General features: G+C 41.9%; 1 protein-coding gene across 1 annotated transcript in view; it reads left to right on the forward strand.

Annotated features, from left to right (window-relative positions):
- The window catches only part of GRM4 (glutamate metabotropic receptor 4), a 456,565-nt gene that overhangs the window by 277,616 nt on the left and 151,090 nt on the right, over positions 1-27,859 (forward strand). The gene's annotated exons all lie outside the window — the stretch shown is intronic.

The raw sequence follows: 27,859 nt of genomic DNA on the forward strand, positions 1-27,859 counted from the left end.
ATAATGTTAGTCTCAAAGGTGCTACAAGATCTTTCTACATACTGATTCTACAGACTAATATGGCTATATTGTTGTATTTTAGAAATCAGCTGTGAAGATTCTTTCCCCTCTTGACTTCCTTCCCATCACCCACCCAGAATTTTGATGCACTTTGACTCCAGCATGAACCAGAAATGTGCTTCATATTTTACAAGCCAGAAGGATGGGTATTTTCCTCCCAGCTCTTGTCACCAGTGGTCAGGGGCCAAGAAGAATTTTGCATCCTCTCCACTGCAGTTGTGCAGCTGTATATTAAACTAGAACTCAGGAGACACATATTAGTCCAGGAAATGTGACTGCATGTGTTGTTGAGCTATAAATTTCAAAGGAGTGGAGAGAAATGAATAGGAGGGTGAAAGGCAAGGTGGATTTAGATTTCAGAGACTGTTAACAAAATGTTCCTGTCAGCATGCTTCTGGGTTATTAAAGACTGCACCAAACCTGATGCCTTCAGCACAGGCTGATGAGATAAGCAGCGCGGGAGGACGCAGGAAACACAGCCAGTGTCCACACAACAGGCAAAATATCCTGGCCAAAAACTCCCATGTTGCTCCTGTTTGAGGAAGAGGAACATTACTTATGGCTAACCTGAATCTTGTCAGGCAATATGACAGCATATACTGAATATAAGACTTTCAGAAGAGCACCTGTATTAATCTGTTGCAGCAAAATCATCAAAGAATCTGGAGATACCTTAAGGACCAATACATTTATTATGGCATAAGCTGGGGTGGGGAACATGTGACCCTCCAGATGTTGGGGGACTTAAATTCCCATCAGCTTCAGCCAGCATGGCAATGACCATGAATAATGAGAGTCATAGTCCAACAACCTCTGGGGGAGGGTGTCACATGCTCCCCACCCATTGCATACATTTTCATGGACTAACATCTGTTAATTTGGGCTTGAATTTGCATCCCACCAGGAAAAGTTGAATCACTGATAACAACGAGGGAATCAAGATAGTAACTGGAATGAATTAAGCTGCTTACTGATAATGCAGTACGCACTGCAGAAATAGCAGAGAAATAATAGTATTGTTCAGTGATACAGGAATAATAAACATCTATCTTCCAGACTGCACAATGTAATGAAAGGAGTAATATGGAAATGAGAAGATAATATCATGATCATGTACATAAAGAAATCACTGTAATAATAGATTTGACAAACAAAACTATTCACATCAACAATTTGAATAAGCATATTAAATCTGCAGTCTCTGTTCTGAAAATTCCTCCATTATATCTAGTTAAAAAGATCTTTAAATCATGCTAAATTTCCTGAACATTCTCAAAGTCTAGCATTTTGAAATTAAGGTCCAGGCTTTTATATTCTTCAAGAGATGGTGAATATCCCTACCTCATTTGCATCATTTTAGGACTGGATCAAGAGCAGAGCTTGACAAAGTTAGTTTTTTGGACTACAGCCCCTAAAAGCCTCCAGTCGAGGATGCCCTATGGCCATGCTGGCTGGAGGAGTTCAGGAACTGCAGTCTAAAAAAGTAAGATTTTCATGTTCTTATCAAGAAATGTTATAGTTCCCACTCCCCTCATCTTTCTAGGGCAAAATGCCACTGACACTGTTTTTCTATTTCTTCATCAGCCTATCTAATATCAGGAACTTTATACAGACAATTGTTAGCATCCTCCAGAGAGGTACAAAATATTTACTCTCCATCCCTTAACCTATCAGAGTATTTTTGTTACCAACAGGTCCCAAGGTTACACACTAGCAAAAGAAGTTGCTCTCACACACTATTGCCAAAGGCAAGACGTTCTTAGATTGAAAAGGCAAAGGCAAAACAAATGATGAAGGCTTTAAGGTTTTTATTAAATAACCAGCAAGGAAAAAAGGATCCAAGAAGTGTACTAAGCAAACAACTTATATGCTGCTTTCTATTGTTTGGAATTTGAAACAGGTGACATCAGAGAGATCTAAATGGCCAACAGATATACTGCCATGATCTGTGCCTAAGGCCCATTACAAATGGGCATAAAGTACGGACTGGGTCCGTATTAGGATTGGAAAGGGGTGTCACTTCCGGACGCCCCTAACCCTAATACGGACCGAGTCTGTACAAAATGGTGGCACCCGTTCCACATGGGGGCCGCCATGTTTACCTAGCGGACACGCTGTGTCAGCACGTCGCACGGCGCATACGATGCTGCAATGCGCCTCACAGTGTCGTATCTGCGCCGCAAAGAGAAGCGCCATTTCGGCGCTTCTTATTTGCAGCACGGAGGGCCTCGCGGTTTGGATGCTGGGGCTCCTCCATGCTGCAAATGATGGCGGCAGCAGACCGCCCCTTCTGGGCAGTCTGTAACGCGCCTAAGTCTATTGGCCAGAGCCGAGAGGGCCATATTTACACACACAAAAAATCTTCTTGACATATGTGTGTGTTTGTACCAACATCTTACTTAATTGCCCCTGTTTTGATGACCCAACTCTTGACTTACCAATGTTTCTGAAGAATCACTAGGGCTGGTGTCATCAGGTACAGAGGCCTGGAAAGGGTTGGAAGGGGAGTGGCAGTGGTGAACTACCCCTGCCTCCCTCTGCATTGCTCCAAGTAATTAGGTAACTCTGCCTGAAGTTTAGTCTCCATACCTTTCTTCCCCTTCTCTCTCCTTACTTTTCAAAAGGCTGTTCTAGCTCCTAAACTCCACATCTCTAATTGAGAATCACCCCATCTCTCCACATATCGTTCCACAAGTCCTTCCTAGCTACTCATGCTTTTGGTCCTCTTTCTTCATGCCATTGTATCTCTGTTTTCTGCAAGACTTCTCCCTTCCAGACCTAAATTTCTCATAGAATCATAGAACCATAGAATTGGAAGAGACCGCAAGGGCCATCCAGTCCAACCCCCTGCCATGCAGGAAATCACAATCAAAGCATCCTCGTCAGATGGCCATCCAGCCTCTGTTTGAAGACCTCTAAGGAAGGAGACTCTATCACCCTCCGAGAGAGTGCATTCCACTGTCAAACAGTCCTTACTGTCAGGAAGAAAGGTGGAATATCTTTTCCTGTAGCTTGTATCCATTGCTCCGGGTCCTAGTCTCTGGAGTAGCAGAAAACAAGCTTGCCCCTCCTCAATATGACATCCCTTCAAATATTTTAACAGGGTTATCATATCACCTCTTAACCTTCTCTTCTGCAGGCTAAACATCCCCAGCTCCCTAAGTTGTTCCTCATAGGACATGGTTTCCAGACCCTTCACCATTTTTGTCGCCCTCCTTTGGACACGCTCCAGTTTCTCAATGTCCTTTTTGAATTGTGGCCCCCAGAACTGGACAAAATATTCCAGGTGGGGCCTGACCAAAGCAGAATATAGTGGTACTATTACATCTCTTGATCTAGACACTATACTTTTATTGATGCAGCCTAAAATTCCATTGGCCTTTTTAGCTACTGCATCACACTGTTGACTCATGTTCAACTTGTGGTCTACTTGGACTCCTAGATCCCTTTCACATGTAGTTTCATTCAGCCAGGTGTCCCCCATCCTATATCTGTGCATTTTATTTTTCTGCCCTAAGTGCAGTACCCTAAATTTCTCTGTGTTGAATTTCATTTTGTTAGCTTTGGCCCAGTTTTCTAGTCTGTTCAGGTCATTTTGAATCTTGATCATGTCCTCTGGGGTATTAGCTACTCCTCTTAATTTGGTGTCATCTGCAAATTTGATGAGTATGCCCCCAATTTTGTCCTCCAAGTCATTGATAAAGATGTTGAATAGAACTGTGGGACCCCACTGGTCACTTCTCTCCAGGATGAAAAGGAGCCATTGTTGAGCACCCTTTGGGTTCGGCCTGTCAACCAGTTACAAATCCACGTAACAGTTACCTTGTCTAGCCCACATTTTACAAGCTTGTTTGCAAGAATATCATGGGGAACTTTATCAAAGGCCTTACTGACATGAAGATATACTTTATCCACAGCATTCCCTTCATCTAACAAGCTGGTAATGTTATCAAAAAAAGAGATCAGGTTTGTCTGGCATGAATTGTTTCTCTGAAACCCATGTTGACTTTTTGTGATTATAGAATTGCTTTCTAGATGTTCACAGACTCTCTGCTTAATAATCTGCTCTAGAATTTTTCCTGGTATAGATGTCAGACTAACTGGACGATAATTGTTTGGATCCTCTTTTTTCCCCTTTTTGAAGATGGGGACAACATTTGCCCTCCTCCAGTCTGCTGGGACTTCTCCTGTTCTCCAGGAGTTCTCAAAGATTATTGCCAATGGTTTCGATATTATATTTGCCAATTCTTTTAATACCCTTGGATGTAGTTCATCTGGTCCTGGAGACTTATATTCGTTTAGGTGAAACAGGTATTTCTCTACTATCTCTTTACTTATTCTGTGCTGAAATTCCCATATTCTGTCCTCTGCTCCATTATCCTCAGGTTGAGCACCCTTTGTCTTTTCTGAGAAGACTGAAGCAAAGAAGGTGTTGAGTAATTCTGCCTTTTCTCTGTCCCCTGTTAGCATTTTGCCATCTTCTCCACGGAGTGGCCCTACTGTTTCCTTCTTCTTCCTTTTGCTGCAGACAAATCCAAAAAAGCCCTTTTTGTTGTTCTTAACCTCACTAAGAAGCCTGAGTTTATTCTGCACTTTAGCTTTTCTAACTTTATCCCTACACGTGTTTGCTATTTGTTTGAATTCCTCTTTGGTGATTTCCCCATTTTTCCATTTCTTATACATGTTCCATTTCAGTTGAAAGTTCCTTAGTCATCCATCCTGGTTTCTTGAGACATCTCCCATTTTTCTTCTCATTGGAACTGTTTGAAATTGTGCCTTCAGTATCTCCCTTTTGAGAAACTCCCATCCGTCTTGAACTCCCTTCTCTTTTAGTATTGCTGACCATGGGATCACCCCCAGTATTTATTTAAGTTTACTAAAATTGGCTTTCCTAAAATCTAGAATGTGTGTCTGACTATGCCTGGCTTCTTCTTTCCATTGTATAATAAACTCCAGGAGAACATGATCACTCCCACCTAAGGATCCCACAATTTGCACCCCATTAACCAAGTCATCCTTGTTGGTTAGGATCAGATCCAAAATGGCTGATCCCCTTGTTGCCTCTTCCACTTTTTGGACAATGAAATTGTCTCCAAGGCAAATGAGGAATTTGCTAGACCTTGAGGATCTGGCTGAGTTTGACTTCCAGCAACTGTCAGGAGCCCCTATTGTCTGCCATGTCATTCTTTTCTGTCACTAACCAAACACGGCTCTCTTTCTGTCTTGCTGCTTGTCTCTCACTTGGCTCTCGCTCATCTCAAACTGAGATCCATTCTAATATGTATTCCCTTTCTGTACTCAATCCTCTAACTCTGTTGTTAGGTTGGTCCCAGACAGTAATATCTACTTTAACAGTAATATCTACTTTATCAGCTGTATCACACCACCTGACTCCTTGATTTGTCTGCTTTAACATATCCCTTCTAACTTCTATTGTGTTCAGGACAGTCCCTTGCAACATCTATCATGCAAATGGGGGAAGGTATGTAGAATTTTACAAAGCTAATTAGATTTTAGTAAAGAGGAGATAGAATGTATTCAGATTGTATTTTGATTGATTTGTTAATTCCATTGATTCAGTGCATATCCATTTTATAGTCTGTTTCATTGTTGTAATAAAGTATGGCTATTTTAAGAGTCTCAGGCAGAAATCCTATTGTGTACCTCTGCTAGCATAACTATTCTAGTAAAGGCAGCAATAGTGATGTGCTGGCAGTAAGAAGGGGGGTAGAAAGCATTGTAAAAACAGTTTTGGGGTGGAAAACATATTTGTGTGTTTGCAAGAAAATCAAACAGCAACAACAAAAATCCCTTTCCATACATTTTTTTTTTAAAAAGTCCCCAAATCTGAATACTCTTTTGGCAGTTGATTTTTCCCCCCAGTGGTGTATCTCAGTGTTGAGAATGAGGACAAGAAAATCTGTGCATATGCTTTACATCCCTAAATATGTAATGCATTTCCTCTGCAGCTATTAGGAAGCCATGCTAGCCCTGTTCACATTCTAGTGTTGCGATGGAGAAATCCACATGACGCAGGGTGCAAATGTGCCTGCATACATTCCTTCCACATTGTTTGCCCAGCTATAAGCAGGGCAAACATCTACACAATCCTATAAACTCTCCTGTTCCTTATGAAATTCATATTGCATGGAAATTTCTCAGCTAAGTCAGTTGTGGCTCTGTGTACAGATGTCAGTACCAGCTCTGTGTACAGAAGGTACAGGGCCACTTTCAGGGTCTCCCAACCCTGTATAGACCACTTATCATTTCTTGAAGCCTAGAGAGAAAGAACCAGATGCAATTTTCTCATTTCAGATCACAGTATTTAAATTTGGAGGTATGGTGTTTTTTGTTTTAAAGAAATATTATTTTCTTATAATTGGATGTAGCTGATGAAGAAACTGTACATTTTTGTTGCTGCAATCTATTATTTTCTATGACTTAGCAATTGGCTAGTCACACTTTGTTAATTTGTATTTCATTAATTTAGTGCATGCTGTCTGCAGTCTATTACTAGGCAATTCATAATTTTATAATTCATTAGCCAGTGCAAAAGTACAACTCACATGACTAGATTCAGAGGCCTCAAGGGACTCATTCATTTGGGAGTTCTGTGTTGACTGAGAGCACTGTTCTGTATCTGTTACATAGTAGGATTCTGACGTTCATCCAAAGCAGCTGGAGCTTTGCATCAATTGAGAGCCATCTGGGGCATCTAGCACACAACTTTAAGGAAATCTTTGTATGTTATGAATTGCAAATTGGGAATTATGCAGATTGTGTCATTTTCACCAGAGTTTTAAGAGAGCTTTTTGGTATTTATCAGTACTAACAAATATCTGGATCTCCTGAGAAAAGGAGAATTTCACTCGAGGAGCTGAGAACAGTATTCAGTTCTTCATTGCCATTCAGCATAGAACAGACCTTGGAAAAGTGTCATTTTTGGATAGCAGCTCCCAGAATGGCTAGTTTGGCATTCTGGGAGTTATAGGCCCTAAATAGACCAGCACTTTATGCCAGCCTGGGCCTGAAGGCAGGGCTAGATAGGGCTGAATGGTTACATGCTCTCAGCCCTACCTTCGCTGCCCATGTGCCATCTTGGTGCATGCCTGTCAGAGTGCCCAAATGGCGCTGGCCAAAAGGGGTGTCATCATGGTGCACGAGCGCCATTATGGTGCCCCTTCCAGCAGTTTCTTTTTGCTCCCGAGAGGGAGCTGATTGTTGTCGCGGTGTGAGGTTGCCATGGCAACGATCTGGGGCAGAAAGAGGTGGCATCTCACTGCCCCTTCCTGCCCTTCTGTCGAGTCCCATAGTCCACAGAGCCACTATATTATGCTTTGGTTGGTTAGTCACAGAAAACTAACTGGTATGGGCAGATTCATGTATTCACCTATTATTCACCTATACAAGGTAGAGACACTGTCTTCCAGCAGTGGAGACACGTTTATTATTTTCTTTCCTTGGAATACAAAATCAGAACAGCCAAACATCAGGACAATCCTCCAGTATTTCAAGAGAGAATAACTGTGTGTGTATATTTGTGTGCATGTGTATTCCACACCACTCAATCAGTTTTTGTGCAAAGCCATGACAAGTGAAAAGGCAAAATTTTCCACTCTGATTATCTGCCCATTTGGATTCCACCAACCGGTATACCACCATCGTCCAGCTGAAGCACCTTGTAGCTCTTTCTAAATTTAGCTGTGGCTGGAACAGCTCCCAGCTTTAAAGTAGACTTAACACAAAGATGTATGAGTTTTGTACTATGATATTTCACATCTATTTGCTGCAGCTGCGTGCCTTACTGGAGAAGATGGAGTTATGAAGAAAATGCAGAAAGGTGGTATTCTGTGTGTTCAGTCTCCTATCAGTCCTTCTCATCTTCTGCTCACACTTACAGTTACATTTGGAGGAGGAGGAAGTGGGGATGGAAATGGGAAACCCTAGGGACCTTTCCTACTACACAGTTGCAGTGCTATGGCTCCAGTTTAACTGCCATAGGTACATCCTATGATATCCTGGAATTAGCAATTTAGGAAGGGACATTTAAAATTCTCAGGCCCTGAGCAGATGGGCTAGGATAGCACGGGCCAAGCTATACCGCTTATCATTGATCTTAAGCACTCCCTAAGCAGTTTACAATGTGTAAGCTAATTTCTCCCAAAAAGCTGGGTACTCATTTTAGCAACCTATGGAAGGATGTGAGGCTGACTCAACTCTGAGCCCCTGGCAGGTATTGAACTCACTATCTTCAGGCTGTAAATGCTGCAGTATCGACATTTAACCACTGCACCACCACGGATAGCTGTCTGAAGTCATTCAGCCTTAACAGTTTGATCAATGAAATTAATCTGGGTTAACATGCCTGAGGCCAACTGAGAGGTGAGTCTCTGGCCATATGTAGCAGTGTGGTTGCTGCGGCCCTGATCCAGCTAACAAAGGGGCGGTGGCTCATTACCCCTTTGGGGCAGTCTGTCGAGCCCCTTATTCTGTGTTTCCACATATTTTACTGCACTCACTTTTAGGATTAAGAAGGGGGTGTCCCTTAGTACTTTGGCCAGTATATAGTCAGCAGACAATTTTGGTATTTGTCACTGGATGAGGTAGCTACACAGCATTTCTTTAAGTGGAGCATGAGCTAAAATACAGACAGTCTGGGAGTCCTATACTTTGGGTTGTGTATCTTTTGAGATAACATTACAATTCTAATGGCTTGCCCCTGTTTGGTAAGTTTCTACACTAATTGAAATAGTAGTTCTCTTAAAAAGCAGCAATGTGGCTGCAGCCTTGCTCTCATGGCAATACTTGACCAGAAGACATTTTGGGGCAGACAAAGATATTGATTGGAGTGATAGGGGTGAAAGTATTTCAGAACTTCTTACAGAGGGGCTGTCTGTTGATTTTGAATCCATCCCTTTCTGTTAGTTGTGCTAATGTAAGCCCCAGGAGTCCTTGAAGGGAAGGTTAAAAGGCCATCCTTTGGTCTTCTGCAAAGCAGCATGGTAAATCCTCTGAAAGAAATTTAGCTGGAGTCAGTGCAGTGCCCATAAAGCTAAAAAGGAGAGCAAGGGTTGAGAGGTTAATGGAGCTGTACCCTTACAAGGACTCCACATGGGCCTCCCAGTCTTCTGACAGATATCCTGGAACAGTGATCATGTGAGGTTCAGAGGACACACCACAACTTGAAAGGTGAAACTAATATTTGATAAGAATGAGGATATTTGTGTTAAATATGGGCTAAAGGATTTCCACTGTGGGTGGCAGAGGCTTTATCTAGCATGTGCCTTATTGTTTACAATCTCACTGTGGTCAATGAGTCCATCAGGTTGAGAAAGTAGCTGGATCTCATCTCAGTGGTACCACTCCATAGCTCATGAAAAGTGTCAAGATGACCGTCTGCAGAGTTTGCGGGCCTGCTCTGTGATGTCTCAATATTATATTGTACAAAAGATGTATATTTGAAGAGCCTTTCTTAATATGTTCTGTAACAATGCTATCAACACAAATCAGGACTTGGGAACATGTAATTGTCCGGATATTACTGGGTGATGACTTCCATCAACTCTAGCTGAGATAGCAGATGATGAGGGATCATGGTAATTGCAGTTTAACAACATCAGATGGGCTATAAGTTCCCCATTTCTGTATTAAACAATTAGCAGTATTTGTTCCTTTGGGATATATGTGTAGTAAGCTATGTGGGTAGACCTAGTAAATTAGTCAGAATATGGATATGTATCTCCGTGGAACAATCATGTGTGGTGTGAACTCCTGCTCTGCTTCTGTATTTCTCAGAGGTATCTGGCTGGGCACAGCTACCACAACTTATGCAAACTACTTTTTAAGCCTTCCTCTAAGGTAAAATTCCCAGGCTCCTCAGTTTACATGGCTTTCACATTACAGAGACCTGGACTAGTTCAAAGATTGTTGTTAATTTTATTTACGTATTTATGTCCTGAATTTTTCTTAGAAGAATAAGAAAAGACCCATGATGGCTTACAAGTAAAACACAGATTTAAAAAGTTACACGATTAGCTGTTGTTCTTGTTGTATGCCTTCAAGTCATTTCTGACTTATGGCAACCCCAAGATGACCCTATCATGCGGTTTTCTGCGTTTTAGAGGGTGTGACTTGCTCAAGGTCACCCAGTGGGTTTCCATGGCTGAGTAGAGAACTGAACCCTTGTCTCCAGAGTTGTAGTCCAAAACTAAAACCACTTCACCATACTGGCTCTCACGTGTTGGTAAAAGGATACAAAGAGTTATTGTTAAAAACAATTACTGCATTTTCTGGCATATAAGACTACTTTTTAACCCAGGAAAATCTTCTCAAAAGTCGGGGGTCGTTTTACACGTCGGGGGTCATCTGATATGGCAGGTGCTGAAACTTCTGAGCTGGACTAGAGAATCTGCGATCGCCGCATATGGTGGTGGGAGCTCAAAAACAGCCGCGGGGTATAGAAAAAAGAGCCGTGTTTGCACTACCGCTCTGATAGTCTTGGAGACAGGGAGGGCTGGGCATGCAGGGAGAGCTGACCAATCCAAGCAGGCTTTGTATACAACAAGTTTTCCTGCTACGTACCTGCATTTCATAAGCATTTGAATTAAAATTACCATATTGAAATCAAATCTGATGTTTTTTAAATTTTTATTTGGTGTGCGTTAGAAGAAGGGTAGTCTTATACGGCGAATATATCCCAAACTCTATATTTTAACTGGAAAAGTTGGGGGTCGTCTTATACGTCCAGTCATCTTATACGCCAGAAAATATGGTATAATATTTATAACATTAAAAACAAAACCAATTTAAAACATCCATACAGAAGGCAAGAAACAAAAACAGTTCAGAATACTAGTGAAAGCACTTTTCTTACAAATAAATCTTTAGCTGCCCAATGAAAGGCAATAAAGAGGAACTCGGTGTAGCCTCCCTAGGAAAGAAATGCCAGAACTGGGAGTAGCCACTTAGAAGGCCCTCTCGCACATTCGTACCCAACATACCTGTGCAATTTGAAGGAATGAGAGAAGGGTTTCCCCTGAAGATCTCAAAGTCTGGGCAGGCTTGTATTTAAGAACAGGATTCTTTAGATAACCTGGACCCAAACTGCTTAGGACTTTATAGGTGATAATTAGCACTTTAAATTCTGCACAGAAACAAACCAGTAACCAACGGTGCTGTTATAACAATGAAATTGTATGCTCTTTTTAACCATACCAAACCCATAGATTGGCTGCAACGCTTTGTTCCACCTAAGATTTCTGAGCACTTTTCAAAGCCACAGCCACATTGGTCTTCCTATCCTCTTAGCTCTCTGAACATATATATTGAACTGGTTTGTATTCACATTTGTTCAAAAATTGTTACTGGCTGTCCTCGAGTCAACTTTGACTCATAGAGACCCCATGAATGAGACACCTACTAGGCCTCTGCCCTCAAGTGCTCTGCTCAGGTCCTGAAGACTCACAGCTGTGGTTTCTTTGATTAAGTCTATCCATCTGTTGTGTGGACTACCTCTCTTTCTACTCCCCTCCACTTTTCCTAGCATTATTCTCTTTTCTAGTGTGTCATGCCTTCTCATAATGTCTCCAAAGTACAACAGTCTCAATTTAGTCAGTTTGGGTTCCAGGGCAAGTTCAGTCTTGATCTGTTCTAGAACCCATTTGTTTGTCTTTATGGCCATCCATGATATCCTTAATACACTTCTCCAGCATCACATCTCAAATGAATTTATTTTCTTTCTATGGTTTTCTTCACTGTCCAGCTCTTACATGACTTGGGCAATTGTAACATTGATGTTCATTTTTATATTCCTCATACAAGTTGAATAGATAGAGTGATAGAATAAACCTTGTCTGGCCTTCTTTCTGATAAGGAATCATTCTGTTTCTCTGTATTCCGAGTATAGAATTACGCATCATTATAATTTGTATAATAAGCTGACCTGAGTATAGTATACATCAGGACAATAAAATGTAATGGTACACCCATTTCTTTAAGATGACTCCATAGTTTTTTGTGGTCTATGCAGTCAAAGGCTTTGCTGTAGTCTACGAATCACATGCTGACTTTCTTCTGGAATTCTCTGGTGCACTCTATTATGCATTCTAAGGCGTGTTACAGACCGCTGAAAAGCGTTGGCCTGCACCCGCCCCTTTCCCCACCAGATCAGGGCCTCAGTGACCAGAGCGGCAGCCGTTGAGGCCCTGATCCGCCGCTTTCCAGGCGGTGGGGAAGCGGGAAAAGGCCACTTCTCCGAGGCCTGGAAAGGGGTGTCCTTGGGGCTTCAAGCCCCAAGGACACCCTGCGGTGGTGGGGAGGAGGAGAAAGGGGCTGCTTGGCCCCTTTCTCCTCTGTGTCGCTGGGCGCAGCCATCTAAAGGCTGCGCCAGCGACGCAAGACCAGGAAGGAGCTCAGTTTCGGAGCTCCTTCCTCCACCGATGAAAGGGTGCACTAAGTGCCCTCGTGCAGCGCGATGGCATCACGTCCGCGCCACCTCGTTTGGAGACGGCGCGTTCGTGACGCCATCATGGCGGCCCCCATGTAGATGGGGCACTGCCATCTTGTACGTCCTCAGGACGTATTAGGCTTGGGGGCGTCAAGAAGTGACACCCCTTTTTAAACCTAGGACGTCCTGAGGACGTCCCTTATGCCTGTCTGTAACGCGCCCAAGTTTGCAATTTGATTCCTAGCGCCTTTCCCTTTTCTGAGCCCAGCTTGCACTCTGCAATTTCTCACTGTATATATGGTCAGAGTCTTTACCATAGAATCTTAAGCAATACTTTGCTTGCATGGTAAATTAATGCAATGGTCCTGTAGTTGCTGCACTCTTTTGCATTCTCTTTGAGGTGTGTGTGTAAGAATGTATATTGATTGTTTCCAATCTGTGGGCCATTGTTTTGTTAGCCATATTTGTTGGCAGATTGTAGTAGCAAGTTACATTGAGACTGTTTTCCTTTCTCTGTGTATGAACAAAATAAAACTCCAGTCTGTATATGGTGGGAAGTGTAGTTTGTATGTTTGTAGAGATGTTTGGATTTATACAAATTGGTGTGTTCTTTTGTGATTCTGTTGTGCTGTCTATGTACATCAGAAATGTAGACAGACACAGAGGGATGAGAGAGTGTGAATTTTTCTATGTACAGTGTTTGCAAAATGCAAACTGTTACTGATTTTGGGTTTGCCTCATTATTGCCATGGAAACAACAATTAAGTTGCTGGGGTTCCTTAAAGAGCTGCCATTTCTCCTGGCTGAGAATATGTTGGCCACATCAAGTCCCAAGAGCTCACCAGTTGTGTAGAAAGAGGATTTACTCTTCTCTAACTGCTTAGAATATGCTGCTTATTTGCCTCGCTTTATTGGTCTATATTATTCTGGGAATCTGTTGACTCAATTCCCTTGCCTCCTTCCATCTGCTTCACCATAAGAAGGAATGCAACAAATTTGGCCAAACTCCCAGAAATTAAATGATGAGGATGAAATGCTAGCTACGGCACAATTTGTGTAGTACAGACTAGCAGGTGCATTTAGTGGAGCAGGCAGTGCTCCCTTGTGTGAAGAAGGAGCAACCCTTCAGCTGCTGGACTGCAACTGCCAGGAGGTCTAGGAAGCCCAGATGATATGGAAAATATTGGGAATTGCACTCCAAGAACTTCTGGAGGGTTTGGCCACTCTTTGGTTCAGGCGCTCCACCTGTCCTTGGACAGAGAGAATTTTCATTTTCTTTCAAAAGTGAGGAAAACATCCCCTTTGAGTCCAGCTTATTAGATCTGACTGGTGTAGCTCGGGAGTTTATGGGTTCCATGATCACCAAGGGCCTGTCCAAACTAGTATCAGGTCCAACACATTGTGCTGGTAATACACTTGAAGTGGTCTTTAGTACGGACCAGGAACATCTGTGGGCGGAAGTAATTCAAACTTCCGCCTTGTCATGGACAGATCATTTCCTGGTCAAGGTGGGACTGAGGGTTACTACCTATATCCCCCTGGGGGTGGAGGACCTATTAGAATGGTCTGCCCATGAAGGCTGATAGAACCCAAAAGGTTCCAAGTGGCCCTAGAGCAGGGGTTCCCGACCTGGGGGTCGCGACCCCTTTGGGGGTCACACAACCCTTTCACGGGGGTTGCCAGGTTGAGAATCCCCCCTCCCCTTTTCTCTGCGGGTGCCGGCGCTAGCGCAGGGGAAAAAGGGGAGGGGGCGGGGCTCCCTCCTCTTTCCCTTCTCCTTGCAGGTCCGCTTCCTCCTCCTTCCCTTCCTTCCCGTGGCTGCCAGACAGCCGCAGGGAGGGAGGAAAGGGGTGGGGGTCGACTCCTCCTCCCCTCCCTTCCTGCGGATGCCAGACAGCCATGGGGAGAGAGGAAAGGGGTGGGGGTTGCCTCCTCCTTCCCTCCCTTCCCACGGCTGCCAGACAGCCACAGGGAGGAAGGGAAGGGGCGGCGGTCACCTCCTCCTTCCCTCCCTTCCCGCGGCTGCCAGACAGCCACGGGGAGGAAGGGAAGGGGTGGCGGTCACCTCCTCCTTCCCTCCCTTCTCGCGGCTGCCAGACAGCCACGGGGAGGGAGGAAAGGGGGCGGCGGTCGCCTCCTCCTTCCCTCCCTTCCTGAGGCTGCCAGACAGCCACGGGGAGGGAGGAAAGGGGGCGGCGGTCGCCTCCTCCTCCTCCCCTCCCTTCCCGTGGCTGCCAGACTGCCGCGGGGAGGAAGGGAAGGGAGCAGGGGTTGCCTTCTCCTCCTCCCCTCCCTTCCCGTGGCTGCCAGACAGCCGCAGGGAGGAAGGGACGATTGAGGCTGCCTCCTCCTTTTCTCCCCGTAGCTGCCAGGCAACCAAGGGGAGAAGGGGACAGGACTGCAAGCCCCAGAGGCCTTTGCGGCCAGAAGTCCTGCCCCTTCTCCCTTGGTGGCCTCCCTAATTGGTTGGGAGGCTGGGAAGGGGCGGGACTTCCAGCCACAAAACCTGCTGGGGCTTGTAGGCAGCTGGAAGTCCCGCTCCTTCCTGGCCTCCCAACCTATCAGGGGGCCACGGGTGGGACTTTCCTCCCAATGGGGGTCACGGCCCAACAAAGGTTGGGAACCGCTGCCCTAGAGGGTTTTATGGTTGGAACTGACGGCGATTCTGTCAAAGCTTTGGTTGATACCTGGAATAATGATCTCACCAGGGCTATAGACATTATCACTCCCGAGCGTCCTTTCCGGCCCGCTTCCAACAAGAAACCATGGTATACTCAAGATCTTTGAAAAACGAAGCAGGATAAACATAAAAACGCAGGAGGAATTAGAACAAATAGGTTTTGATCCAGGATGGTTTGCATATAGGCGTATATATGAGAGAACGAAGACAGACATAAAAGAATTTGGCTGTGAAGAAAATAGAACGGATTTAGAAAAGTTGCTAACTGAGGATCAGGAGAAAATAATTGGGAAATTATATAAAAAACTGCTAGAATTAGAAATGGAGAGTGAGAAGGTGAAGGACACCATGGTTAAATGGGCTAAGTATGTTGGATATAACATACAATATGACAAGTGGGAATATATCTGGACAAGGGGACTGAAATACACCGCTTCACAAAAAATAAGAGAAAATTGGTATAAAATGTTTTACCGACGGTATTTGACTCCGGAAAGATTGGATACAATATATAAAAATAAAAACAATAAATGTTGGAAATGTGGGGAGACTGTAGGAACGTTTATACACTGTTGGTGGAATTGCAAAATCATAAAGAAATTTTGGAAACAAATCAGGAACATAATAGGAGAAATTTTACATATTAATGTGGAATTAAAACCAGAGAGCTTTCTACTGAGCATGTTTGAGAAAGATGTAGAATCAAGATATGGTAAAATATTATTTTATATGACAGCAATGGCCAGAATATTGATAGCACAGGTTTGGAAAACAAAGGAGGCACCGAAAATAGAACATTGGGTAGTGAAGCTAATAGAAATGATAGAGTTGGATAAAATGACACAACTGTTAAGGGATGAAAGGATGGGGAACGTAACAAAGAAAGTTAATGAAGATTGGAAAATGGTGATGAACTATATGAGGACGCAATGGGGAGAGGAATTAATTGAGAAATAAGTATGTACTTTCTTTCCCTTTGTTGTGACCTGATTTGTTATAAAAGAATATAAGGTGAGATAGTCATACGCTGGATAAGCGTTGCCTTTGCAATGAAGAAGTTAATATTAACACAATATACTATGAGTAATTATATATGGTACATGGAGGGAAACAGAGATGTATAAAGAATATGATAAATATAGAGGAAGGAAGTCATAGAGGTGAATGCAGAGGAGAAGAATGTGAGATGAATGGGGAGTATGTTATATAGTAATAGAGATTGTTGTTGTCGTTGTTGATGTCGGGAATAAGTATTGGGGTATGAAATGGTAGATGTTGTGTAATGTTGGTAGTGGTTTCTGTTGGACGATTGATGTATTTTAAAATGGAACTTAATAAAAATTATTTTAAAAAAAAAGAAAAACGAAGCAGGCTGCACAACAACTAGAGCACTGCTGGTGGAAACATCATCGCTTGTCTGAGAAGACACATCATAGGGCTGTTTTAGATTCCTATGGAGTTGCAATCAATGTAGCAAAGAACTCGTTCTATGCTACTTGCATTGCACCAGCAGAGTCTCGTCCAGCAGAGCTGTTCAGGATGGTTAATGAGTTAACCCAGCATCCTCCCACCCTGAACCCACTTTTAGAACCAACTAAAGACTGCTGTGACTTATTCAATGACTTTTTTTGCTGATAAAATCTCTCAGATTAGTGCTGATCTTGTTGCCGGTATTACAACAGAAACTATAAGAGAGGTATCCAGTGACTCCGTGGACTATGTTAGACTGGATCACTTTGAGCTTGTAAATACCGATGAAGTGGACAAGTTTTTGGATGTGTAAAGAAGACAACATGCCCTCTCGATCCTTGCCCATCCTGGTTGACCGCTCAGGGAGGGGATGCCGTAACAGCGTTACTCCAATCCATAATTCAACTCCAATACATCCCTTAGGGAGGGGAAATTTCCATCTGAGCTTAAACAAGCGGTGGTAAAACCACTTTTGAAAAAACCCTCCCTATATCCCCTGATAAGAAATAACTATAGACCTATCTCCCTACTACCATTCTTGGGCAAGCTGATCAAGAGGGTGGTTGCCTTCCAACTCCAGGCTGTCTTGGATGAAGCTGATTATCTAGATCCATTTCAAACCAGCTTCAGGATGGGATATGGAGTTGAGACTGCTATGGTCACCTTGGTTGATGATCTCCATTTGGGCATCGACAGGGGAAGTGTGACTCTGCTTGTGCTCTTGGACATCTCAGCGGCCTTCGATACGATAGACCATGGTATCCTGGGGCGTGGTGTTATCAGTATGCTGATGAAACCCAAATCCACTTCTTTATGTCTCCGACTGCTGCAGTGACTAAGGATGGCATCTCTTCTCTAAATGCCAGTCTTGAGTCGGTAATGGTCTGGATGAAGGAAAACAAACTCAGGTTGAATCCAGAGAAAACGGGGGTGTTTGCGATAGGGACTCCTGGTCCTGGATGGGGTCACACTTCCCCTAAAGGATGAAGTTCGCAGTTTTGGAGTGCTGCTCGACTCATCTCTACAGTTGTCATCACAGGTGGAGGCGGTGGCCAGGAGCGCTTGGTACCAACTTTGGTTGATACGCCAACTGCACCCCTACCTTGAAACAGTGGTACACACACTGGTAACCTCTCGTTTAGATTTCTGCAATGTGCTCTACATGGGGCTACCTTTGTACCAAGTTTAGAAGCTTCAATTGATCCAAATTGCTACAGCCAGATTGATCACAGGTACATCTAGATCTGACCATATTACTCCAATATTAAAATCATTACACTGGCTGCCGATCAACTTCTGGGCCCAATAGAAAGTGCTAGTCATTACCTTGAAAGCCCTACATGGCTTGGTCCTGAATTACTTAAGGGGACGCCTCTCCCTACACAATCTGCCCCACACTCTTAGAATATTGGGGAAGAAAATATTGGAATATACAAAGACCAGACTAATCACAACTTCCCATAAAACGTTCCCAGCGGCGGCCCTCACATTTTGGAACAGCTTACCGGAAGAGATCTGTCTTATCACCACCTTAGATGCCTTCAAGAAGGCACTTAAGACAGATCTCTTCTGGCGGGCCTACCCATCTGATCTTCTATAACTGATCTTAAAGAATCTTCCACGCTTGATTCAATAGTACAGAAACAGATGACGATTTGGCTATTTTAATGACTGTGCGTGTATTTTTGTGTGCTTTTATTGACATTTTGTAACTGTATTGTTTGATTTTATCTGTTGTAATCCTGCCTCCATTCACAGGGAGAGGCAGGAAATATAAATAAATTTTATTATTATTATTTAGCCATAATTTGTTTCTCTGGATTAAATTTATGATTTGTTTTTTGACATTCTGGCAACCAGGCTAAACTGATTGGTTTGGCTTCTCAGGGTTGAGGCAGTGGCTCCTTAGTTCAGGTTGCTGTAGAAATTTACAGTGGCATAAATGCCAGCTAAAACATTAGTTGGAAAACACTGTACTGTAATGGCAATGGTTTCAATTCCCCCCCCCTGAAATTACCCAGTTTACACCTCCTAAGACCTCTTGGAACAGAATGCACACATTGCCTCAGTAAATCATATATTTGCAATGCTTCCTATATGCTACTTTCCCTTTCCTTTTTCATGATTTTGTACACGCAAAATGATGCATGCATTTTAAAAAGTTGAAGAGAGCTAAAATTGGTGCAGTTGAAAAAATATGAACAAATATGGTTAAGATAGTGGAAGAAATTTGAACAAAACTGGGAAAACTGGGAAAAGTGCATACAGTGGACCCTTGTTATACACTGGGGTTTGGTTCCAAGATCCCCCGTGTATAACAAAATCCGTGTATGCTCAAGTCCCATTAAATATAATGATGTAGCAAAATGGTGTCCCTTATAAAAAATGGAAAATCAAGGTAAATTTATACTTTTTTGGAACATTTTCAAACCGTGTATGCTTGAATCCGTGTATAAAAAATCTGTGTATAAGAAGGGCCGACTGTACTTATTTTCAAAAGCATATTTATTTATTTTACTTTATTTAAAGTATTTGAGTATCACTGGGCCCAGCAAGATGTTGTGCTTTGACTCCTGGAATATTCTGGCCAGTGTAGATCCACCCCTAACCTCCGGGATTTGTGAGACATGCAACAAGGCCTGAACTTAGAATTTCAAAGTTTAGGCAGGATAAGGTGTGTTTCAGATATTCTGTTCCAAGCCATATATGGCACTTTGAAATCCATGCAGGTTAAAAAAGTCAGGTCTGGTAATCTGATATGAACCATGGGAGGGGTAGGAATGCATATTTGATTCAGGACCCAAAATAAAACCAAGATTGAGGAACTGTTTTCACACCCCTAGTTAGAAGGACCTTGTGAGAGGGGGGATGAGGGGAGGATGAGGGGAGGATGAGTGGGACAAAGGATTTAAGCTTGGAACTTTGTTTGAACACTTAGGATGACCCCCCCCCCCCACGTTTTAGATGTTTATGGTGGGGTTTATTTGGGAAGTGAAATGCTAATGTGAGGATGAGATTTGAAAGAGGAACCACATTGTGTGATCTCAGGTTTCCTGTCTTCTGAACTGCACATAGTCTAATAATATAACATGTTCTCTCTGTCTCTGTATATGCAAATAAAATGGTTCCTTTGGGAGCTAGGAATACTAATAGGTTAATTTAGCATTTTCATCCCTGTAAAATCCCTATATTTTTCTTTCTTTCGTTTCTTAAAGTCATGGATGTTGCTTTTTCATTCAGAGATGTAAAATACTAAAGCAGCTTGCAAAAGTTAAGCATGCAAATCTTGTTATTTGTGAATGCATTTAATCTAGCATTTTCCTTTCCCTACACCTATTCCCAATAGTAAATAGTATCATCCTATTCCTGGTCTGCAGACTGGAACAGCCATTTAAATCAGGAATGGATATTTTGCTCTAAACTGTAATTGGGAAGCTGCAGAAAGTGTATTCAAAAATACAATGCATTCACTGTCTGAAATTCCTCTGAACTGTTGTGAATGGAGGCAAAACAATTTTTAATTTTAAACTCATCATAGTTTGAGTTTGAATCTTATTCTTTTGTTCCCGGGTATTTGGTTGCAATGCCTGGAGACTCATAGATGTGTTAATAAAAAGAAACCAAAGCAAAAATGATGGAATGACAAAATGATAGTAGAGATGAGAAAAACGATTAGCCAGAAATTTTTTTTTTTAAAAAAGAGAATGTATTTCTGAATAGAAGGGGATTGGACTGGATGGCTCTTGTGATCTCTTGCAACTCTATGATTCTATGATTTTACGAGATAGAGAATTTCAAGAGTTTTACTGCTGTCCTGTGATTTCAAAGCTATTTCATAAGTGCTTGGCAAGAAGGGCTGCATGTCCCAGTTGAATCCTTTGAATATATATTTTTAGAAAGCTGTTAGAGTGTGTATAATTTTTGCTACCAGGATCAGTGGACTCCAGCTTCTGCCCTTTATTAAGCACCCCATATTTCTTCCATCAGGCCTAAGTACCTGAAAGGCACCAGATCCAATCTGATCTTGGAAGCTAAGTAGTGTCAACCCTGCTTAGTACTTTAATGGGAGACCACTGATGAATACCACCAGGTGCTGTAGACTATGGGGCTAAACAGATTGCCATTAAAAAAATGTCTAAGCAGCTTAGATGATGGCACGGCTGTCTTACAAAACAGATTCTGTAGACTCAGACATGTGCAGAACTTGAGAAGCCAGTTTCAAATTTAAATGAGGAGAACTATTTTAATATTTTGATGAGCTCTTTTGAGTCTCTCCCCTTCTATTTTCTCCCCATCAATACATTTCCATTAATTATTTCATTGGGCCTTCAAATGTCCCAAAGACAAGTAGATGTTTCCAAAGCTCTGAAATGTTACTCAGTCTTAGTACAGCTACAGTAATGGCATTGGCCATGTTGCCTGGGGTATGAGTAGTCTGAAAAGTAGTCTGAAAAGTAACCTTTCCAGGATCTGATGAAATAGGTATTTGGTCTGACCTAGCACAGCACTTCTTACATTTAAGGATAGATACATGCCTAGATTTATTATACAGAAGTTGCTCACATTTCAGTCTGCGTACCTCTGTGCAAGTATGCCAAACTCAGGGACTTAGCTAGGATTTTAGGAGGGGGGGGGGGGTCCAGACTAAGTGCCACCATTATAATGGGGCTTGGGTGCAGCGGCGCAGCAGCACACACCATTCATTTTTCTAATGGATGGGGGGTGGGTCCGGACCCCAAGGAACCCCTCCCCCTTGGCTACGTCCCTGCCAAACTAGCTGAAAACCCCAAAATATAATCTTCTATCCCTAGGCACTATGTATCTGAACAGTGACATTTGAGATCAGGCAACCCTATAGACAGTAGTACTTCTAATGTTCATTTGGGGTGGGTAGGTACTGAATGGATGGACACTGATAGTGGATTATGCATGTGTACAGATTATTTATGAACAGTAGGCTGCAGAATTGAATGAAGTCCCCCTCCCCCCTTTTTGTATCTATCTGTGCTTTTCCAAATGAACCTGGAAAGAAATGGAAATGAGAGAAAGAGCAAGAAAACTGACATTTGTTAAGTAGGAGAGTCTTATAGATCTTGAAAGCCAAAGCAGGAGTGATGAATTGAAAGAAGTGAGAAAACAAATCTCACTTTATCAGAAATTAAAATTCTTATAAAGGAAGGAGAATAGAGCAGCAGGGGGATGCAGAGATCCATAAGTCACTTTCAATGTTTGAATGGAAACACCCCCAGATACATTGCCTTTGAATTTCCCAGTGCATATTTTATGTTTCACCCCTCCAGAAAATTTCTTTGGAGTGGGTGGATGGGATGAAAGCACATACAGCCCCCCTTCTCATTCCTGTTCCAAAGGAAGGATTGCATCTGTGCTACCCAGGTGGCATGTCATAATTCATGGAAATTGATTTTTTATACATTGAGGATGATAATGTATGTAGAAAGCCTGTTTGTGTTGCCTGTGCATGCAGCTAAATCCACATATTCTTTCTCTTTGCATTATGCTATCAATTATCAAAATGTAAAGTTCAAAAGTCAACTCCCAAATTAAAGAGATTTTCATATCAAAGCCAATAAATGCTAAATCCCCAGAGCTGCCTGACTCCCAAAGAGACCTCTTCTTTATCTCTGTTCTGCACTCTCCTGTCAGCAACCTGTTTTTGTCTTCACATTCTGTCCACCCTCACCAGTTCACAGGGATTAAGCCAAGGTGTTGAGATGGATAGCTATGGACTCTTAACTTCAATAGCCTGCAGCCTAATATAAAGAGCACACTGGCAGCCTGTAATATGTTTCATGCCTGACAAAACTATCTTGGAAGCTGGTGTTAGAGATAGGAGGGTCCTGACTCTTCCTTCCCTGAGATCTTGGATGCAAGGAGGCACGATATGCGAAATCTATTAATACATTCATAGCAAGCTGCCTGTATTCCAGGTCAGAAGCAAAAAAACAAAAAACAAAAACATTTGCAAACACTAGGAGTGATCCTGGGGAAGGCATAGAGCTTGGATAGTTGGCGACAAACCAGATGTTAAAGGCAGTTATTATTCTCTGTGATTAACTCACTTTTTCTCCACAACAAGACATGTGCCATCACAGTGAGACTTGCAAGTTACCTTCCAATTATAATTCATTAAGCACAGAATACAGAATTTAGGATATTTCTCAGAGAAATATAACGTCATAAAGCTCAGAATCCTGAATACAGGATATTTCTGTGAGAAAAATAATGTGTTGTTATTCGTGGAATCATGTGCACCTCCCAGTATCATTGGACTGCAGTCTCCAGATTCATCAGCATTGACTATGGTGCTAATATTGTTGACACTTGTAGTCTGACAACAACTGAAAGTTTGCTTGATTTGCGTAACCATGCTTCTTTAAAAAAGGTGCTAAATGTATAATCTAGCTTGACACTTACCAGTACTTCTGAAAACTAACCAGTTAAAGTTATAGTTCCAAGGCTAAAAAAAAAAAAAGAGTTAGAGGCAGTACAGACCGACACTTTGTGCTGGCCTGACTGCATGCTAGGACAGAATTAGGGTGGAGCATTCACATGCTCTGAGCCCTAGTTTCGCCACCCCATCTCCATTATGGCATGCACCCATCCACATGGCATGTCCTTTCTAATATGTCGCCTCTGCTATTTAATAGGACCGCACCCCATAACTGTAAGCGTAATCAAAAAGTTAGAGTTGACAATGTGATGCCCCCAAAGAAGTGACATTATCCTTATTAAGTTTTGGTATAATCAGTATGTAACATAGTCACTCCTTTACTAGTGGAAGAAAATAATTTACTGCAAGAAATGAGTTGCTTTTAAGTAGCTCGTTCCAAGCACTCAAACATCAGGTACTCATCTCCTTTCCTCAGTTATTCCTATGCCAACAGACATGAATTCATCCTGGTCCTACTGTTATTCTTGAGGATTTATAGGGCAGGGGTGATGCTGATACCAAAGATCAGTTTCTTTGCACAAGTGCATTCAGTCCCTAAAATACATACCATGTGATCCTGCACTATACATGTGCCCTTGAATTAGGACTAGCTCTTAATCTCTTAATTTCAATTATGATTTGTTAGCATGGCTATCATGTCAGCTATCAAACATATGGCCTTTGTAATAACAAGCAAGTTGTGACCAGCAAATGAACTTAACATAGTCACAGTCATAGTCCATTTATTTATATACAGCATTTCCCAAAAATACATTGTGCTCAATTTAAATGCAGTAACCACAATTATAATGTGTTACAACCTTCCATTAACAATTACAGCTCATTTAAAATCAAGGGGATAAGCTTGTCACAACTCTCTTCTGAAGGGATCACTTGACTCCGTGTGGCTGTTATTTAATAAGTTTGGGTTAGCTCCATTGATGGTTACTGTGACCAGATGAGAGTAAAGATCAATGATACAACAATAATTTTGTACAAATTGGCAACTAAGTGATAAATAGATCTGGAATGGAAGGCAATGTCCCTTTGATGATGAGCTGCTGTCTTCATTGCCCTTGATATAGCTTCCAGCCATTAAAAATAGTTAAATATTCCAGAATTTGGAACTTGTGCTTGCTTTATAGTTATTGCTTATGGTTATTCATGAGCCTCTTCATTAACCTTTTTCCTTCCAGGGTGTTCCTCTTGCCATGGAGAATCCACCTTCTAAATATTGTCTGGCAGTTATATTGACAAGAACTTGTACTTTCTGTTTATTTTCACAAGGGATGTTGTAATAATGGGATCAAAATGGTGACTGTGCTGGAGCTGCAGTGCTAACATGTTAGAAAGGGAGGCAAATAAGCAGGCTGATGGCTGAGGATGTTGTAGGGTGGTAGGACCCAATCCATCTGACTTTTCCAAATATATGGCGAATTTCCTAATTCTCAAGGGCTCTGTTGGAGATTGAAAAGTGGAAACCATGATTTAAAAAGGGGCCAGGCTTGCTCTTTATTTCAATTTAAAAGCAGGGAAGCACAAAGTGTGGCTGATATTTCTGCATATCAGCCTCGGGACACCCCCAACAAAAAAGCCTTCCACCAGTCCCCTAAGTCTCTCTAATCCATTTCTTTCTTTCTTTTTTTTTTTAAAATCTTAGTGCAATTTGGGGGTATTTTTTTTTACTCAAAACCATGAAGAAACCCTCCTGAAATGTGCAAAAACAAGCAAAATGCTAAAGGAACGTTGTCACATCATGGCTTACTTTCTGAGACATGGGTCTAAAGTTCTCCCATTGTTTTCAGGTGTCTTCTACTGGCCAAGCATACCTTTCATGACATCAATGTATGGCCTCCCCTGGTAGTAAGAGAGACAAACCTCCTTCCATCCATTTCTTTGGTACACAACCCTGTACAGTCGGCCCTTCTTATACACGGATGTTTTATACACGGATTTAAGCATACACGGTTTGAAAATGTTCCAAAAAAGTATAAATTTACCTTGATGTTCCATTTTTTATAAGGGACACCATTTTGCTATGCCATTATACTTAATGGGACTTGAGCATACACGGATTTTGTTATACACGGGGGATCTTGGAACCAAACCCCAGCGTATAACAAGGATCCACTGTAGTAGTAATTGTTCTTTGCAAGCTATATCTATCCATGCCATCACTTTGGGACAGCGTCAGTGGTGGGATGCATAGCTGGAACAAAATCCTAAAATACTATATTCTGTTGGTACAGCAACTCAAAGACTTGGTTTTATATGGTAATTTCTATACAAACAGGAACTCACATTTCACATTTTAAACCCCGCATGTGTTTTTAAAAGCCAGTTATTAGCTCATGTAAAAACACATTTACAGATAAAAATGCTCTTGACTTGAATATTTATGGGACAAGGATGCAAAACATTGGTTATTTTTTTCTCCTCATATGCAAGAACAAAATATGTCAAAGCATTTCTGTCTGCTGAGTGAGATAAATAATTAGGTTTTGTGTATTTTTGCCTTTTTGGTTGTAATTTGGGAGTTTTCATGAAAAATTCACTAAAGAGTTCTTTTGGCTCAAATGTTTTTGTGTGAAAACTTCTTTTGTCCAATGTACATTTTTGTGTATGTGCAAGAGCATTTTTGTGCAAAAAATGTGTTTTTGTGTTTAAACTCTTTCTTCACTATTTTTTCCCCAAAATAAAATAAAATAAAATAAAATCTCCTGAAATGGGAAACCTATCATGATAGTTAATAATTTTTTTCAGTGTGGTCTCTCACTATGAAGAGAGTCCAGATCCTCTGGAAGGCCAGAGGTTTCCCATCTCTGCCATAGCATCATCAATAAACAGTCATCAATATTAGCCAGGATTACAGTTGTAATGACTTTTCAGACTCTCCTCCCCCCCTTTCTTTTGATGATAGCAGTTATTCTTTGCTTATATTTCCTTCTTGTTCTTGCTACACTTTTCTGATAGAAAAAGGAACATTTTCTTCAGGAGTGTTTACCACCGCCCACCTCTAGCACAGCAGCCCCATGCTAATTGTTCTGACCTTTGCATAAACAGGGATCCCTTTGTGGTAAGCGAGCACCAGAATTGTCATTTCCTATGCAAATTAAGGCCATCACTTATAGTCAGACTTTCTTGCAACATTTCATCCTCTACTCCCTCCTCTTTCTTCATTCCTTTCTGCCAGGTATGCCTGATGTTTTTGCAGAGGCCAAAGCAGAGAGGTTGAGAGTTAAATCTTAGCAAACCAGAGCTGTTATTCACCCAGTTTTCCTTTTGGACTTTCTGTCTTGCTTTTGGAAAATATGTTTTAATTAGCTGCTTCGACAGATTCCTTTAGGAATTGGCTCAGTGACTGGGTTTAAAGGTTCTCGTTGCTGTAATCCAAAGGTCAAACTAATGCAGAGGAAAGACTATAGTAAATTTGGCCATTGACTTCTTTCCTACTGTATCCCAAACAGGAGACAGGAAAAAAAAACCTTTTACCATATATTTATTTTCCAACTTGTAATATGAAATTGTACAAGGATATATTAAAAGTGTAAAGTAGAGTTGCCTGGTGAGTATGAGAAAAGCTTATCTTCCTGTCAGGAGGAACTACAGCCTCTGTCCTCCCTCATCCCCTGCCACAAAGAAGAAAAAACATCCTTTTAGCTGATGAGCTTCCTCCAGCACAGTTATTTACCGGCGAGTGGAAAGTATGTATCTGTGGGTTGGGGTGGGACAAAGAGCAGCAGAGAAGTTTCCTATTCCACTCCTGTAGCTGAATGCATAGAAATGAAGACCCCGAGAGATCATGAAGAACAGCAGAATCATGGCCAATGGTCATGCCAGCTGGGAGGTTTTGCAAGCAGTAGTATGAAAGAGTATCTCTTTCAATACATTTCATAAGTACAGGTTTTCATGTGCTTTATCACTGAACCTTCTTCATGATGAATGTGCTTCCTGCTGTTGACTTGAAGGCATGTAACAACAAACTAGGGAGCTGGTCTCAATGGTACATGCCTTAATTACCTCACAATTAGATTTTTGAAGGGCCTACCTTCAAAAGTGTTTGGAGCTAGTACAAAATTTGGTGGCCAGCCTGTTGTCAGCTATGTGCTTTAGAGTCCACATATCGATGCACAAAGGCAAAGGACCAAGAATTAGATATCTGAAGGTGGAACAGAAGCCAGCTTGTGGTGGAAAGGTCAGAGGCGATGAAACATAGGACCTTATTTCATTACACTCTTAAAACAGGACTAGGTTGCTTTAACTGATGTGGCTGCCTCCTGTTGCATTCTGGGACTTGTAGTTTAGGAAGGGGCATTTAGAATATTCAGCCAGAGAACTCTTAAGGCTCACTGAACTACAAACCCCAAAATGGAACAGGAGACAGTGAGAGCAGTTTAAGTGACCTAGCCCCATTTTAAGAATATAATGTGATATGAGTCAAAGGCTCAAGCTAGATATTGATAAGAATAGTCATTGCTCTTGATTAATCAATATTCCTCACAGATACATCCCCCAAAATTACAAATTAAATCTATGCTTACCTTTCCATGACCAATCGCAAAACCAAGCAAACTAAAAGCAAGAAACATAGTTGAAGAAAAATATATGCTATGGCAAGCAGATGTCTTCTATCACTTGAGGGAATATTTCTTTTAGGAAATTGTCTGGTTTGATCCTCAGACAGCTATGAGCAGGAGCCAGAGAGCAAAGTGCACTGGATTCCTATGCCCAGAATCCAGATACTGTTGAGTTC

This window comes from Sceloporus undulatus, chromosome 4 (genome assembly GCF_019175285.1).
Source record: "Sceloporus undulatus isolate JIND9_A2432 ecotype Alabama chromosome 4, SceUnd_v1.1, whole genome shotgun sequence".
Classification (NCBI taxonomy): Eukaryota; Metazoa; Chordata; class Lepidosauria; order Squamata; family Phrynosomatidae; genus Sceloporus; species Sceloporus undulatus.